This window comes from Gymnoscopelus braueri, assembly GCF_963280865.1.
Source record: "Gymnoscopelus braueri genome assembly, chromosome: 9".
NCBI lineage: Eukaryota > Metazoa > Chordata > Actinopteri > Myctophiformes > Myctophidae > Gymnoscopelus > Gymnoscopelus braueri.
In genome coordinates this window covers 4044646-4061240 of record NC_137610.1, presented here as the reverse complement: position 1 = coordinate 4061240, position 16595 = coordinate 4044646, and the positions used below count along the sequence as shown (strand labels likewise).

General features: G+C 40.4%; 1 long non-coding RNA gene across 1 annotated transcript; it reads left to right on the top strand.

Annotated features, from left to right (window-relative positions):
• The first annotated feature begins 840 nt into the window (after positions 1 to 840).
• Positions 841 to 2257, top strand: LOC308091535. Its single transcript, XR_013933728.1, has 3 exons — positions 841 to 1053; positions 1608 to 1732; positions 1989 to 2257. It is a non-coding gene; the product is annotated as an uncharacterized lncRNA (long non-coding RNA).
• Positions 2258 to 16595: the final 14338 nt, after the last annotated feature.

The window sequence follows — 16595 nt, the reverse complement described above, 5'->3', positions numbered from 1 at the left end:
CTATTATAGCGCCACCAGGAGGTCGACCCGGACCCCACTTTGAGAACCCCTGCATTAGACCACGGACCACCATATAAACCCTGAGAGTTACAGCAACATAAGGGTCCATTTGGTTCCTAACTAGCCTTCATTTATCTGGGGATTTATCTGAGGACCCCCTCAAGGACCCCTGAAACCTGGAATTTCCCCCTGTATCTAACCCATTATAATTATTAGACGCATTAGTCCCACCTCCGAGCCAGGAGGTGAAGATTAGATGCGAGTCCGGAGGAAGCAAGCAGGTTAGACTGACGACCACATTCCAATTCCTCACACTCCTGCTCGCTCGCTCCTCCATGTCATGTCATGCTATATTTCTCATATATGAGCTGTTTGACATGCAAGCCCTCACCATGCACAACAAACAGCATGATTGTATAAATTAAATATCAACTCATTATTTAATGTGTTGTTTCTGTAGCTTTGATCACTGTTATTCATGATATTGTTGCCGTCGGGCAGAAACCTTGTATCTCCATAATTAAACTTTTAGTTTTTTCGTAAATGAATGCCCTATTTCATCGTTACAAAAGAAATGAAGATAACCGATCTACAAGCTCACCACGCCTTGCATTGCGACGTGTTGTGAGCATGTAGATCAGCAATTTTCAAATGGTTGATGTATGCATGGTAAAACTGATTTGTCCCTCTTGCCTGTACTTTTTTAATACATTTTGCTGGGAATGCTCTGGAACCCCCTCAAGGACCCATGGGGGTCCCCGGACTCCATTTTGAGAACTACTGCTTAAAGTTACTTTTTTATGTTTGCTCAAATTTATGTTTTTAACTGAATGTAGGCCAACGCCAAAACAGAGGGAGGCGCTTACGAGTGAGGAGGAATCGGAAGCTTTCGATGATGACCAGCTACCACCTACACCTCCCCGTGCACTGTCCAAGAAAGTGAGCTGCCCGCCCCCCCCCCCCCCCCCCAAAAGACACAGGAGCCGCAGTCGAGCAGCAGCCCAAGCAGCAGCCCAAGCAGCAGCCCCGGTGTATCTCCCTCTTCTCAGACAAGTATGTAAAGCAGGGGTCTTCAACGTTTTCAGGCCAAGGACCCCTTAGCTGAGAGCGAGATAAAGCAGGGACCCCCATTATATATTGTGTAAATATTTATTTTTTCATAGATTTAATCGGCAGCTGCATAGACTTGTTTCACAGCACTATCATGTTGGATTCATGTTAATGTGTATTTCCAGACATTTAACCATGCACTTAAACAATACTTAGTAAACCTGACCTTTCACTCTGTACTTAGTCTGCTCTTTTTTTCCCCTACACCAAACCACTTTGCAGAAAATAGCAGATCTACAAGCGCACAACGGCGTTGTGCGCTTGTAGATCTGCTATTTTTGGCTAAAGTTCTCCTCAGAATAGGGATGCTTGGGTGAAGTGGTTAATGTAAAAATCACACAAAGATTTGGCGGACCCCCTGTAGTAACTCTGAGGACCCCCTAGGGGTCCCGGACCCCCTGTTGAAGACCTCTGATGTAAAGTATGGAATTAGATTTTGTAATTTTTTATAAAATATACAGAGAATTTAACATCTTGAAATGTTACATTATGTTTAGGAACCCCGAGTCCCAGAAGAACCCCCAGTCCCGTTGGAATCCCGAGTGTGGACACCCCAGTTGGAAGACCAAGAGCAAGCCGCCCAACTGCAAACCTGATCAGCCGCCCCACTGAACCCACAAACGTGAGCACCCCAATAAACTCCCATTACACCTAAGGCAGGCAGCCTCTGTGAATAGCTTTAAAGCACAGCTGAAGACCTATTTCTTCACTCTGGCTTTTGGTTGATTTTTAAATGTGGTTTTATGCTTTTGCTTACCTTTTTTTGCTTTATCGTTAAATTAGTTTTACTTTACTGTAATTGTAAGCACCTTGAGCTGCATTTCATGTCATGAAAGGTGCTTTACAAATAAAGTTTATTATTATTAACTGTGACACAGAGCCGCCCCACTGGGACCCAGATGAGCCACCGCACTGGAACCCCTATGAGTCGACCCACAGCTAGAACCCCAATGAGCCACCCCACTGGAACCCCTAGTCAACCCACAGCCGGAACCCCAATAAGGCGACCCACAGCTGGAACCCCGATGAGCAGCCCGAGTCCAGCACCACGAGCACCAGGCATGGAAGAACACATGTTCACCCAGCTCGTGAGACTCCTAGAGCAAGTAAAGAGCACTCAGAAGGTCCATGGGCAGATGCTGAACATACTGCTGAAGGAGAAACAATCTCTGCCAGCGCTGGATCTGCCTGAAGGAGCTGTGTTCCCTCCCGCTGGACACGGTGGCAGATCTCGAGTCCATGAACTTAAAGCTGGGTGACCCTGACTTTAAGTCTGCAGTTGTAAGTTCAAATCTCTTATTCACTTCAAAATGTACTTGTATTTTCTAAATCTCTTATTCACTTCAAAATGTGCTTGTATTTTCTAATCACATTGGTAGTCTGTTAACCTGCCCTTTGAGTGCATGCACACAACGGGCATTGACATCTTAGCTGTTCACTTAATACAGAATTTCCTTCCTGTGACTTTTATCATACTCAGGTTGCCATGGTTGCAGACATTGGGGGGACTTCCGTGGACCGTTGTGTCAGGAGGATGATAGGTTTCCTCCTGACCAATAAGCTGGCACTCGAGCATAACCTTTTCGGACGCAGTGGCAAGAAGGAGTTCCGAGGACTGGCACTTTTTGAGGTTCTATATGGTAAATTAGATTTTGTGTTATTGCCATAACATATGATGGTGCCACCTGAACTTTGTTGTTCTACATGAAAACTAAATTGCCACCATAGCTCAAGACATTTAAAATTATTGTTCCGTTTTCTTTTTCTGTTCAGCAAAGAATCCTCAATAATGCATCAGAACATCTTAGCCACCTTAGCTGTCAGGTTCTATACATAATCCTGCATTTTTCCTGTAGCACTTGGCCGTGTGAATAGCTTGAACTGTTCTCAGATTTGACTCGGTTGTTTTTAAAAAGCATACACATTTCTCAGCGATATAAAACTTTTGAAAAGTCTGTCTTATAAGGTTTCATAATGTAAAAATCAAGCCAGCATTACTAAGTTGGCTTCTTGTCATTTATTTTTAGGGGCAATAAAGAAGAACGCCGTCACGCAGCATATAAACCAGAAGGATGCAGAGTTGGCCGTGTCCAAATGGTTCACCGGAGCTCGAGACCGTGGTGGAAACCGGACCCTACGAGCTAGGAGATCCCTCGAAAACACACAGGAAAATCAGGAACAGGCCCAATAGGCCCCCCACACACACACACACACACACACACACACACACACACACACACACACACACACACACACACACACACACACACACACACACACACACACACACACACACACACAGAGTTTGTGGTGTGTTTATCATTAAGGATTTGTTGGCTGAAATGGCCCTCTGCTGGAATAATTAACTACCTCATGAGAAGAACCCTCCTTTTGTTGAAGTTGAGTTAAGAGATACAAGAGTTACAAGAGTTCTATCTTAATGATAATTTACGAGAGTTAAAGGGATTGTTTACGAGAGTTGAAGATATATTGGCCCAATAATACTGTCTACACTTTATTTTCATTTATATATATTATTTTTATTATTATTAATTTTTTTTTCACAATTTCTGAAAGCTTTTGCACTTTATTTTCATTTATACATTTTATATTTTACAATTACCAAAGCATTTTGTATTTGTTTTTTTTACATTTGTATTTGGTTTATTAAAAACCAGGAGGCCGAAAGTTAAAAGAAATAAACATTGTCAAAAGATATATTGTCTGATATTGTTTTTTCACCCTGGTAAAACTTAGCAGTAGTTAAACATGGTTCTTGTCAATATACTGTTTAATTCTCCTATTTAAATCCCTTCAGGACCAACTTGAAACCCATGTTGGCAAAGGGCCCGGATGTTACCCACTTGGGCTGCTAGAAGTGGGATCTACATGGGTCTCAAACGTGCCCAGTTGGACTCCACCTAAGGCCCATTCAGATCCCACTTCAAGCCCATATGGGCAAACACAGGTGAGGCCTAGATGGGTGTGACATACAATTGGCCATTTGGACCCCACCTAAGACCCAGTCAGGACCCACTTAAGCCCATATGGGCTAACACAGGTGAGGCCCACATGGGTCCGACATCAAATTGCCCATTTGGACCCCACCTAAGACCCAGTCAGAAACCCACTTAAGCCCACATGGGCTAACACAAGTGGGTGCTTGGTGGAACCCATGTACAAAACCAGTTGGAGCCCTAAATGGGCCAACACAAGTGTGGCCTACATGGGTCACATGTAATTTGCCCAGCTGGAACCCACTTAATGCCCATTCAGGTCCCAGTTCAAGCCCATATAGGCAAACACAGGTGGCGCCCACATGGTTCCGAAATCAAATTGCCCATTTGGACCCCACCTAAGACCCAGTCAGAAACCCACTTTTGCCCAGCTGGAACCCACTTAAGGCCCATTCAGGTCCCAGTTCAAGCCCATATAGGCAAACACAGGTGGCGCCCACATGGTTCCGAAATCAAATTGCCCATTTGGACCCCACCTAAGACCCAGTCAGAAACCCACTTTTGCCCAGCTGGAACCCACTTAAGGCCCATTCAGGTCCCAGTTCAAGCCCATATAGGCAAACACAGGTGGCGCCCACATGGTTCCGACATAAAATTGCCCATTTGGAACCCACCTAAGACCCAGTTAGAAACCCACCTAAGCCCATATGGGCTACCACAAGTGGGTGCTTGGTGGAACCCATGTGCAAAACCAGATGTAACCCATGCCCATCTGCCCAGTTAAAACCCACCTGGGGCCCAGATGGACATGTTGGCTGGGAGGAGTCCTTTACTTGTAGGGACAAATGATCTTGAAGCCATAGCCTGCAACATTGGCACTGTGTGAGACAGACAGACAGACAGACAGAGAGAGAGAGAGAGAGAGAGAGAGAGAGAGAGAGAGAGAGAGAGAGAGAGAGAGAGAGGAAGAAGAAGAGATGGCTAGCTTGTAGATCTGCTATTTTCACAATATTTATCTATCTGTGGAACCAGTCAAACAAAATGGTGGTCCCCAGTATGATTATTTTGGGGGGTCACAGCCTGAAAAGTTTGAGAGAGAGACAGACAGACAGACAGACAGACAGACAGACAGACAGACAGACAGACAGACAGACAGACAGACAGAGAGAGAGAGAGAGAGAGAGAGAGAGAGAGAGAGAGAGAGAGAGAGAGAGAGAGAGAGAGAGGACAGGAGAGGAAGAGAGGGCTAGGTTGTAGATCTGCTATTTTCACAATATTTATCTGTGGAACCAGTCAAACAAAATGAGGTCCCCAGTTCAAATATGATTATTTTGGGGGGTCACAGCCTGAAAAGGTTGAGAGACAGACTGACAGACAGACAGACAGACAGACAGACAGAGAGACAGAGAGACAGAGAGAGAGAGAGAGAGAGAGAGAGAGAGAGAGAGAGAGAGAGAGAGAGAGAGAGAGAGAGAGAGGAGAGGAAGAAGAAGAGAGGGCTAGCTTGTAGATCTGCTATTTTCACAATATTTATCTGTGGAACCAGTGAAACAAAATGGTGGTCCCCAGTTCAAATATGATTATTTTGGGGGGTCACGCCCTGGCATCCCTTATTTTTATTTATTTATTTTCACAAATTGTCATAAATGGCATAAAAGAAAAGAAAGCTGATCTACAAGTTCAGTAAAAGCTTGTAGATCTGCTATTTGTTGCTATGAATACAGGTGGCTTGAGATTTTGACTTGTGTGGGCAAAAAGTTTGGAAAAGGAAGCTCTCGATGAATGTATTGATGTTGTACTTTGAACTTGAATTATTATTTATTATTATTTGGACAACAAAATATTTAGAAAAAAAAATACAGTGAAAAATGTTGTTTGAAAAGAGCTGAAATAAGCTTGCACTTTGGAAACAGTGATACATGTACAATCAAAGGCAGTTGGTTTTTTTAATTTATTTGTATAAACAAGTATTGTTTACATGACTGATGTCAATGAAGGCGCAAAATAAATGTCAAACACCTTTGAAATCATTTTTATGCCTCTAAAGTGTGTGTCTTACTAAAACACTCATAGCTCTGATTCTAAACAAAAAGGTCTGTTTTTGGTGAAAACCAAGCTGTGTATTCAACTACCTCTAGCTAAAAAACGGAACATGCTATCAACTCAGATGAAAGAAGAGATTCTAAGCTTTGTTTTGAGATATTCCATGTGTTCATAGTCATAGCACAAAATATTCTGTGAGTCCTCAAAGATGAGTCAGAATGGTCAAAATGTCTGGCAGTGGGGAAGCCTGTTCTAGAAAACCCTATGGCAGTCAATGTGTTAAGACTGCAGTAGCAGTTAATACATAAACGAACAAATCAATTAATATACTATAACATGCGGAATCCGAAACAGGCAGCGCTGTGATTCTGAATTTTGTTACGATTACGGTGATTAGTAGCCTATTATTGACACCACCTGGGCGAGTGAGTCGTGTAACTTTCCTGACGTTAAGCTGTGTATATGTTCAACAACACAGCCATGCAGCCTTGCAGTTTAAGTGCAGATTTCAGCTTGGGAAAAGCAGCCTCCAACGGGTTTGGGTACGTGGTTCATAGTCACCATTGCGTTATCGTGGTATTCCTATTCTTGCTATTATGTTGCAAATGATTGTGTGTGTGCGGGCGAAATAACTTTGACAGCTATGGCATGTGACAAAAGTTTGCCAGACCTATGCCAGGCTAAGAACGGTTGCTAAGCTAGCATTGGACAATCGCTTTTGGGGTGGGGTTTAGCGAAGGGTCCATTGCATGTATTCCTACGGGCTGTGGCGGCACCTGTCAGCGGGGAGTGTTAGGCGGGAGGTGTAGAACAAAGGCTCTACGTCTTTTTGGTGGGGGCTCCTCACTGGCAGGTGAGTCAGTAGGATACAACAGCAGAAATGTGTGTGGGGAGGAATTAATTGGCATAACAACTAAATTGGGGAGAAAAGGGGGGTGACAATAATTGGCTACTTTAAATTAAGAAATAAAGGAGAAAAACATTATTGAAGTGATCCTAAATTGGATCTTGTGGCAGGTATAGCTGAATAGGGGGGAACTTCGCCGATTTCGCTCCTCATTGCGTCAAATGACGTTTTCCGCGGGTTCTCACCTATGTCCGCACTACATGGTGTCTCAGTGAGACCAACCCCACACACACCCCAAGGGGTGTCTCCCAAAGAGTGGGATCAGCCTTCTTTCTCCCTGCTCAGTTGTACAATGGCGTCGGTAAACACTCCGTGAGAGGAATACTAACACAACAGATATTTATTTGAACCATAAAACACAGAAGAGCAGCTCCACCGCAGAGGAATTCAACAGGCTGTATGCTGAAATCATGCTGGACACAGCTTGGATTAATTACTTTATAGAGTAAGTAATGATTGCTGTAAACGTTATGCCAACTTGACATAATAATCCAACGTGTAATTGTACTTGATTGCTTTAATGTTAGAGATTAATAAAGTTAGGGTAGTACTAGCATTGTTGTTTACATTGTCGTTCCATAGCTAGCCAAATGCAAAGCTAAACCACTTGTGTGACAAGCCAAATCTATGCTTTGTCTCTTGTCAGATTTCAAATATAAAGTGCTTATGCCATGGCCACGGATGTTACAATTTGAATCGGCTGGGTGCAAGTACCCGTATCTTCCGTATTGTTTAAATAAAAGCATTTTAATCCGATCGGTGGCCATTTTCTCATAAACCTCCCAACCGATCGCATAAGGGTCGCATAATAAATGGCCACTGATCGGATTAAAATGCTTTTTTATTAAACAATACGGAAGATACTGTTACTTAGACCCACCCGATTCAAATTGTAACATCCGTGGTCATGGGATAAGCACTTTTTATTTGAAATCCGAACGTTTATGTAGATGTACGGATTGTACATGTAGAAAGTGCAAACACCAGGTTGAAGTTCCCCCATGACAGTCATGTTTCAGGGCTACGTCGCTGGGTCCCGAAAATAGCAGATCTACAAGCTCACAACGCGTCAGACTCGACACTTTGTGAGCTTGTAGGTCTGCTATTTGCGGCTTGCATGCAATATTAGTATAGATTAGGCTTCACGTGGGATGATATCTATTTAATCTACAAGTGTAATCTAATGTGTTCTTTTCAACAAGACAGAATGTTGTTTCGCCTGCCTGCGGAAATGGAGTAACGTTCGGCTGATGAAGACCCTTGGGACTCGCCTTATGAGATACAACCATATTCTTTTTCTAAATAAAACGATTACATTTACACCCTGCTTGCTCTACTCATTGATCACGGTACATTCTACATTGTATAAGCATTCATAATGACAAAATGTGAACCCCAATTCTATAAGGGTTGTTTATGTTGATACTGTTTCATGATATAGGAGATGGTCTTTCATTTGGCAGAATGGTACATAATTACATGACTGCATTACAGATATAATAGTGAAAAAGTCTTGTTCATTCTGTTAGTAGCCTATTTACTTCTTTACTTCTACATGTAATCATTATTTTTCTGGGGACCCCAGCACATTGGATTCAACTTTACTGGTCTTCGATACAATAGGCTATAGTAAAACCTAATATTATCCATATACACCAATTGAAAGCATGAAACGGTCTCAGTTGAAAAACAAAAACAAAAAACGATTAGGCTGTGTATGACAAGAGTATTTGAACATTAGCATGTCATTCTAAAGTAATGCCCATGTTTTCTATAAGTTTAGTCCAAAGAATATAACTGGAAATGACAGTGAAACATATGCTCTCAGAAATAAGGAGTCACACATGACATGAGTATGAAACGTTTTGTTTTATTATTATTATATTGTTGACTATGCTGCATATTCTCCATGGATTTCCCGACTCCCAAGTAGAAGATGGACGTCACGTCACCAGCACCGGACTGTCTACATGGTGGGATGGAATGTATAAAAAAAATTGATGCCTGCGCGCGCGAGCGCACACACACAGACACACACGTTTAGTGTTACTATGCTAATTTATACATGATATATTTAGTTTACTATAAGATACAATCAAATCAATACAGAACACAATACAACAGCAGCCAAGACCAGTTTCACCTTGCTGGCGCAACAAAGACACGGTGATGATGGGACTGACATCCTGGTATAGCAAACTTGCAATGGGTAGGCTACTGGTCCAACTGTACTGGTTCAACAGAGGCAGATTTCATGTGGTCCAAGAAAGAACATGGCTTCGATGTCGTGTTTTGTGATCCAAAGGTAGACAAAAAAGTCGGAAAAGTTGGAACGAAACATTCATCATTCAGTGTTGCCAGATCTTGTGAGAGAAATAAGCAACCAGGTATATGAAAACAAGCCCAAAAGAAAATACCTGTGCCAAGAGCACTTTAAACCTAGACATGGGCTATTTGAAAATTGCCGATCTACAAGCTCACAACGCGTAACGATGTGACGCAGTGTCAGCTTGTAGATCTGCTATTTTCCCAAAAATCTTGAGGGGAAAAAAGTGCAAAATGTGGAATATTTTTTAAACATTTTAACAACACATTTTTGGTAGGGTCTCCCTGGCAAATATGTTGCTGCGCAGTGCACAGATGAGGGTCCGTGGAAAAGTACATGAACATGTTTGAGAACCACTGGTTTAAACAACAATCAAAACATTTGGAAACGAGCCCAAATATCAACTACATTTTAGAAACCAGCCGCTTATAATAAGCAGACATGGCAACACTGGCCAATGTGCCGTATGTGTTTGTTGATGTTGTTGTAGTGAGAACTGGGAGGGGAAAGTTACAATGTAGACCACGCCCCCACGCAGCCTCCTCCCCTCAAGGAAGGGCAGTGCCCCAAAGCATTGTGGTCATTGTAGTAATGCAGCCAAACCCCAGTCATCCAGTCAAAGTCAAGACTTCTATATTTTTCTGGCCATAGGGTGCAAATTTGAAATTTTGCTACTGTTATCTACTATATTATAATAGATCATTAATATATATATGATTAACATTGAGTGACTGCAAGTTCTTCCAGGGGTGTAATGCTCCTTTAAGAGAGACCGCCTATGGGTCCCTGGTTTGTGTCCCATCCCCGGTCTACATATCCAGAGCAGAGGACAGGCCCAGACTGTGACAACATCTAAATTGTTTCCTTTGTCCGTTTGTCCCATGCTTTCTCTAAATATTCTGCAGGTGTGAATATCTTACGTCAAAAAGTCTCTCTGTGTCGCTTAACCATATAAAATCTAGGTTTTTACACATATTAAATAATGTTTAATAGGTGGAACTCATTCTCAATATAATTTATGTCACAATAAATGCAACTGAGCTCTTCTTATATTACTCCTCTATACCTACCAGTCTCAAGGTGCAGGGGAAAGAAGGTGTGTGTGTGTGTGTGTGTGTGTGTGTGTGTGTGTGTGTGTGTGTGTGTGTGTGTGTGTGTGTGTGTGTGTGTGTGTGTGTGTGTGTGTGTGCTCATAGTAGAACGGGTGGTGTTTGATAGGCTACATAATGCTTATCATAAAAGTCGTCCGTCTCAAGTATGATGCGGTTGAAATGATTAGGCCTAATAATTGCGGTGCAGCCGAATATAATTATTTGACACTTAGACAGTCATCAAACAACAATCAAAGAGGGACAAGGGATAGTTTTTTCAAAACATTATGCATTTAGATTTTGGCGTTGACAATGTAACTTTACCCAGCCAAAGTTTTATTTTTTTTCCTTCACACCATCCTAGTACATGCATACGCATTCGTGCTCAGACTCTCTCCCTCACTCAGACACCTACACACACATTCAATTTCAATTTAATTCAATTTTATTAAAGTGTCAAATCACAACAAGTTGTCTCAAGACACTTTACATGCACACACACACACACACACACACACACACACACACACACACACACACACACACGTACATTTGCACGCACGCACGCACGCACCTTAAAAAAGGTCTTAAATTACAATCCCAGCTCGTCTTTTCCCGGCCAAGTCCAGGAAAAGCAGTAATGTTGGGATGGAGGAGAAGGAAGGCGTCGCTATCACATTCACAGAAAGGTGGGTGAGAACAGAAGGTATGACAAGTAGGAGAAGTAATTGCATTTTATAAACTAGTGGTGTAACGTAACGATACAGTAATTGCATCTTATAAACTAGTGGTGTAACGTAACGATACAGTAATTGCATCTTATAAACTAGTGGTGTAACGTAACGATACAGTAACTGCATCTTATAAACTAGTGGTGTAACGTAACGATACAGTAACTGCATCTTATAAACTAGTGGTGTAACGCAACGATACAGTAACTGCATCTTATAAACTAGTGGTGTAACATAACGATACAGTAACTGCATCTTATAAACTAGTGGTGTAATGTAACGATGCAGTAACTGCATCTTATAAACTAGTGGTGTAACGTAACGATACAGTAACTGCATCTTATAAACTAGTGGTGTAACGTAATGATACGGTGACTGCTTTGATGCATCCATTTTCATTTCAACGATCGAAATACATCGATATGTAAACGGCAACATATCATATCGTTTTGCAATGCAAACAATCCATTGTATCGATACTAAGTACTTTTTATTTTAAAAAGATGAAGAGGGGTTTAATTACTTTTCCATTCCATATAGCTACCCACTTGGTCTATTGATAAATGTGTGTATTCTCTGTGTTCATGACAAGAATCGCTGTGTTTATTTATTTATATCCATAATGTTTCCCTTAAAAAACCTGCACTCTCCACACGTTTCACACAGATTTAATGTCTTTGTTAAATAGTTACTGTATGGATTTTAAATCATTGCATCGTATCGTATCGCCATAAATGAACCAATATCGTTCATGTAATGTATCGTCAGCCATGTATTGTGATGCGTATGGTATGGCTGTTAAAATTTATTGTTACACCCCTATTATAAACGGGGCACCATTTAAAAGGGCGTTCCAACGGTATAAAACGGGCGTTCCAACGGTATAAAAGTCATTGCCAAGAAGCATTAGTTAGAAGATAAATAATCTACCAAATACTATGAGGGGCCGTTTAGGCCAAAAATAATGAAACACTTTCACACACGCTAACGAGACAGTCTTATACTTACTACTGAAATGCTTTTACCTTCAATTTTGAGACACTTTCACACACGCTGATGAGACACTCTTACATATACTACTGAAATGCTATACGTTCAATGTTGAAACACTTGCACACTCACTACTGAAACACTCTCACATACATACATACTTTGTAAATCGATGCGCGTTCATATATGAAACTTTATACATACTCATCTGAACACTTACGCATACATATGAGAAACACATACGCATACATATATACTTCTGTGTCATATACACATGCATACGAAATGCTTGCACGCATACAAGTTAAACATTTATACATTTATATCTGAAACACTCACACATACACAAATGAAAAGGATGCATGTATATTGGTGAACACTTGTACATTTACAACTGAATTTCTTGTATATTATTACAAACTAAAATGAAAACTTTAGATGCATGTGCAAGCCTTTCACATGTATTCATACGAGTAATTTCAGTAGTATGTATAAATAAATTCAATAATATGTATACACATAATTTCAGTGATATGTATACAAGAGTTTTACATGTATTTATACAAGTGATTTCAGTAGTATGTATAAATGATTTCAATAACATACATACACATAATTTCATTATAATGTATACAAGAGTTTTACATGTATTTATACAAGTGATTTCAGTAGTATGTATAAATGTATGTATCAATAGCATGTATAGATCATTTCACTATTATGTATACACTAATTTCACATGTATGCATACATGAAATCTCAGTAGCATACGGAAGTGATTTCAGTAACACCGGAAGGCACGGCCAGGTAAAGACCTGCGCGCGCACACCAGGAAGTTCCAGAGAGAAGGAGAAGACAAAGGCAGCATGGCGGGGAACGGACTCGGAGACAAAGGACTGACCGATACAATGGCCCTTATCAGGGCTATTGTACAATCATCCACTTTGATTAATTCTATATCGAATAGTAATACTAATATATCACCCACGCAGCAGCAGTGTAACAGTGAGGCAGTGAACCGCGAAATAACCTCACTGTTAACACCAGGAAGCACTAGCAGTATGATGCTAGGTAGCAATAGCAACATGCTACCGGCGTTTGGATCCACAAACCACAGTATGCAGCAGCCTGCGTCCGACATGAGGACCTACGTTCCCCGCTATGAAACGAAGGCAACTTTTAGCTCTTGGAAGTCTAAGCCAAGACAACGGTAAGAATAGTTGTTTTATTTGCCATTTTTTAAACCGAAGTACAGTACTTAAGCTGTTTACTTTTCCAGTTTTTCCTTCGTGCATATAGTCGACATGATTCTCTGGTTTAATGAAACAGGCTCGACTTCTGACGCATTCAAGATCATACTTGAATATTAATGATAAACCACGCCTGAACATGTTTAATGCATTCCTCATTTGTATAAAGAGCTTCCGTGACGAACGCTCTGCCAGCCCCTCTGCTATCCCCATAGACAGAAAATTCCACTACCATGCGAGGTCTCCAACTTTAGTCAAAATAAACAAAACCATTTCACCATTTACTGAAACAAAGGCAGTTTTGTTTTGTTAAAAGTCTGTTCTCCAGGGTGGCACGGTTATTCTAGTTTTTTTTTTTCGTTAACTGAATTAAATAAAAACTGTAAAAGAAAAACGATAACTAACTGAGACTGTATTGTGTAGAATGTATACTGCAGTATTTTCAGTACTTTTACTTCTACTCACTACATCGCAGAGCCGCTAAATATTTTACTTTTACTCCACTACAATTATTTGAAAACTTGAGTTACTTTGTAGGTTTTGATTATTATTACAAAACATACATTATACCCAATTCAGCCCTATATACATTTCGGCCATTTGAAAATAGCAGATATACAGGCTCCCAATGCGTTGCATCCTGAGCTTGTAGATCTGCTTTTTTCAAAATATTTTTATACATTTTGAAAACTTTTCAAAAACTATAATGAAAAATACAAAACTATTATAACCTTGCAGAGCCTCTCAGCACCCCACCTTCTCTGTATAATACACTTTTTGGGCAGAACATTTATTTTATTTACTCCACTGCGCCCTCTACAGATCTGGTCAATATAAATTACCATTATCCAGATCTGGAGAGCGCAGTGGAGTAAATAAAACTTTTGTTTCGGTGAGTATCTAAATAGTTTTTGAAACAGTGTAGAGTTAATGTTATTTAATAGCCTCCTCAGGTAAAAGTATTTACACCAGTGGGATTATTGCTGGATGGTAAATAATGTTGAGCTGGTCATTTTAAAAGTTACATTTAGGGTCTGACACTGATCCTAGATCAGCAATTAATGCAACCTTTGCCTACCTCTGTTGACATGAAGTGCCACGTTTTTATTTTTGATAGTTGGTGTGCCTGCTGTGCCATATCAACAATAAGTTTAATTATTACACCTCATCAAAATGTAATATTTCCATCAGATTTTTATTGTCCATAATCTATAACAACTTTTCATGTTATTTTCTTTCACATCAGGATGTAATAATCATTAGTCTCAGAGCAATAACCCCAATCTCTCCCCTGTCAATTAGTATATCAGACTGTATAGGATCTGTCTCTCACAAACTCAATGCTGATATGTGTTTACTTTGCACCTTAGACAATGGCATACTCAACCTCTATGCTTGTCTCAAACAATGCCTTAAGGCAGACTGCATCTCGTGTCATACTGTACCTTTGGATCCTAACAAAGTCACATACAAATGCTTCACATTGCAAATAAATATTAAACTACAGTGCAATATCAATAGTCTTGTGTTGGCAGTGTAGCCAAATGTAACTTACTCATCTGTGCTGTGAACAAAACGATTTTTCCCCCCACATGCATGGCCTATAGCTTGTCACAATTATAACATTTTTGCCTTATCGCGATTACTTGAGAGATAATCATTTATCTTGTGTGATCACCATGCGTGAGCTTGAAGATCAGCTATTTCCACTATTTTAACACATTTAGAGTATGAAATGATTAAATATGGCCTAGTTGGCCATAGTACATTTATATTGATTATTGCTATTGGTCATTGTCAGTCAGAGTTATTTGTCATATTTGCCCTGTGGAATTGAGGTTAATTTAATTGTATGGATGCTGGGGTTCAAGTGGTTAAATCAACATTGTGCAAACCAGCCTATTTCTTTTTGTGAATTGCAATAAGTAGTCATTTGGCTCGGCCTAGTAGAAACTACTGAAATATCCTACGTCATAGATAATGTATGTTGTTTGACTATTGTATACATGCCTGTCATGATTCCTCATGTTTTTCAGAAAGAAGACACCAAAAACGCCTTTTCACCGCACGTTCAACAAAGACGTCATTCTGCTGTATGGTCCGACAGACGACGTGGTTGTCAAGCAGGCGACGAAGGAGAAATTATATAAAAGAGGTCGCATCTTGAACGCCTTTGAGTTCGATAAAAGCTGGGACCATGTGGACGTTCTGTGTCAGATAAGGGATGGCTTTAAGGGGAAGATTCCCGACCTTGTGAGGTAGGTAATGATGTGATGATACAGGGCTCCTACACAAGTATGGAAAAGTATGGAATTTGAATACTTGCCAGGTGTGGATAAGTATTGAAAAAAATAATGGGGAGCATGGAGTACTGTTTTCAGACTAATTGCCCTGCCTCCTTTTCTGTTTTCTAAATTATTATTAATTTCTAAGAATAAACTGACCATTCAAGCATGGTGTGTGTTTGGAGCAGTCAGACAAAATGATAGTGTAGGGGTAGGACATGTATAAAGTTATTAAATCAGGGTCCCTGCACAAGTATGGAAAGTATGGAATTTGATGAGTATGGAGAAAATGTAAAAGCATGGAAATATATCTGTTTCCAGACTATTATCCATATTCTGTTTCTAAAATATAAATTTCAGTTCAGAAATAGCAAAAATATCAGACAAGGATCGTCTAGTAGATCGTCTATTTTTGCTACTCGACACCATCATACGATGAAGAATAAAGCAAGCTTATCTGGTTAATTGATTTGTGTATGCTACAGTACCAAGTAAGTTGATAGAACCCTGTCAGAGATCACAATGGATTTACGTGCAGTATTTTGGGGTTATGCTATCAATTTATTCCAATTAGTACAGAGGTATGTTTCAACTGGAATGTGTGCATGGTCCTACTGTATACATTTAATTATTATTAATTATGACTCTTAACAAGCACAATAAATTGATCCATTAATAATTTGACTGTACCATTACCTGCCCTCAGTAATCAGTGATGTATTCTATGCACAGCTGTGAAATATTGATGGCTTGTGGCAACAAGCTAATAGCACCAGCGTTGAGGGACGGCCAGGAGTTGGATGCCAGTTTGATCCATAAGGTCTTCAAATTCAAGACTCTATATGTGAGGCCCTCCCAAGCACTTGGGGTATGTATAAAGGTGCTATCTGAAACTTAGGAGCTTT